Source organism: Oryctolagus cuniculus, chromosome 20 (assembly GCF_051225735.1).
Source record: "Oryctolagus cuniculus isolate XC-2025 breed Fujian yellow rabbit chromosome 20, ASM5122573v1, whole genome shotgun sequence".
Taxonomy (NCBI): domain Eukaryota; kingdom Metazoa; phylum Chordata; class Mammalia; order Lagomorpha; family Leporidae; genus Oryctolagus; species Oryctolagus cuniculus.
The window spans coordinates 26,622,765-26,624,969 of record NC_142886.1 but is presented as its reverse complement, the minus strand read 5'-3'; positions in this window follow the sequence as shown (position 1 = coordinate 26,624,969).

The following is a 2,205-nucleotide window of genomic DNA, read 5'->3' as shown; positions in this document are numbered from 1 at the left end:
GTCACGGGAGTGATAATTACATTCCAGGCTCCCATCATGCTGGCTGCTGCTGACCTCTCACCCCTCCTCTCTTTTAATCACCCCCCGGCATCACTCACTCTGACAGAGCAGCAGCACAGGCCCTGTGACCTGTCAGCCCAGGGACATGACTTATAGGGCCTCGCAGGTGGACAAAGGGAAGGGAGAGAGGCCCCATAAATCTCCCGAGTGAATAAAAGAGTAATGGACTGTGCTCCCCAGGCCGGGCTAGCACATTCCCGAGCTCTTGTTATTTGGCACAGAGTTAGGGTGATGAGCAAGTGGCCCCGGCTGACATGTGGGTCCCAATCAACCTTGCCAAAGCTGCAGCCTCCACGCAAGTCCCAATGTCACGTCCATCCCCACACGTCCCTGGGGAGCGGGAGACGGGGGAGGCAGCGGGACTTTGGAGGCCGGCTCCTCCTCTGGTTTCTCTGTCACCAAGGGGAGGGGAGGGAGCAGGAGGGGGATCAGCGCTGGCCCCGCCCCGCCCCTGAGGGGCTGTCTGAGGAGCTGGGTCAGGAGTTTCTGGCAGGCAGGGGTCATGGCGGGAGTGCTGCTCTCAGATTTCTAGAGAACCCCATGTGGGAACTCCTACATGGTGAGCGGCCCTGGATGGAGACCACTGCTGGGGCTGTCTTCGTAGGCGTGTGCAGGACTCACGGAGCCTTTGTAAGTTTCAGGGGTGGGCGTGAAGGGACCTATCCCCACCAAGGCGTCTGGGAGGAAGTGGAAAGGGTCACCTGGGCAGGTGGGCGCCCCTCCCGTGGGCAGACTGTCAAGTCGGGATGAGAATGCCAGCTGGCTTCTGGCTCCTTTCCCCACTCCCTGTGTCTACCCCCTGGAGCTCCCAGCTGCGGCCATATGCCTTTTATTTGGTCTGTACTGGTTTTAGCAAGTTGCAACGCGTAGGTCTTTGGCAGGGATGAACCCCTGTCATCTTGCCTGTTCCAAAGGCAGCGGGAGCCCCTAGGGAGCCCGGGCCTGCGCAGACCCTGCATCCTCTGGGGGTCCCTTTGCCACATCACCACTCACTGACAGTATAGTAGCTTCCTCAAACCCTTGACAGCTCTTACAGAGCCTCATAGCAACGGGGGGCGGGGGGGGGCGGGGAGGGGAGATAACAGCACTCCCTCCCTTGTGTAGGTGGAGAGCGTGAGTGCAAAGGGTTAACCAGCTCACTCTGCCCATGCAGCTGTTAGCTCTGCCTCCCTCCACCAGCCCCTTCTAGCGGGGTGGGGAGTGAATTGCACTGCCCCACTTCTGCAGGTGAATTGTCAGGGGGGCTAATTCCCTACCCTACCTGCTCCGGCAGGTGTATCTGTCCTTAGAAGACGCTCTCGTTCCCCAGAGCCCAACTCTGCGAGGCCCCTCACTTGCCCGTGGCCCTTCTGTTCCTCTCAGGATCCACACAGACAAATCTCGTCCTGTGCCTCAGTCACTCCCCTTTCAGGACTAGAAGCTGCTTTTGCCAGGTGAAGCAGGCTCCATCGCTGCGCTAGTCAGCACACAAGCGGCCAACCCAGCTCACGAGGGAATCTGTTGGCTCAGGAACCTGCAAGAATCCACTTAGGGACTGCGACATCCAGGGGTTCTAACAATGTGGTCAGGAACCTGCCCTGTTTCTGGGCCCTGCCTTCCTCCACACAGACCCTGCTCTCGGGCAGGCACTCGTGACACGGTAGCCCTTGGCAGACCGGGCTAAATCCCACCAAGCTCAGCAAACTCAGCACAAAGACAGCTCCTCTCCCCCAGTAATTCCAGCAAAAGAAACATAGGACGATCTTTGGCTTGGCATAGGTCATCTGTCCACTTGTGAACTAGGCCCTGTGGCCAGGAACAGACAATACCTGAATGGCCAGGCCTGACTCATGCGCCCACTCCCTATGGATCGGTCACACCTGGATGACGTGGCAAGAGCAGTGGAGGGGATCCCAGAAGGAAAATCACGGGAGCTATTGCAGACAAAGGGGGAGAGGTTGGGTCAAAACAACCCCCGCCCACTGCAGTTGCCACCCTGGTCATTTTTCCTGACCACCTGGTGTGTTACTATTTCTCTGTGGTTGTAATTTGGAGAGAAGCACCCAGTAACTCCCAGTGATGTCAACAGTGCAGAGCAAGCCTCAGGTCCACCTGCTGCGGACCACTTGCCTCACAGACACCAGGGCCACCGTGCGGGTCTGGCTC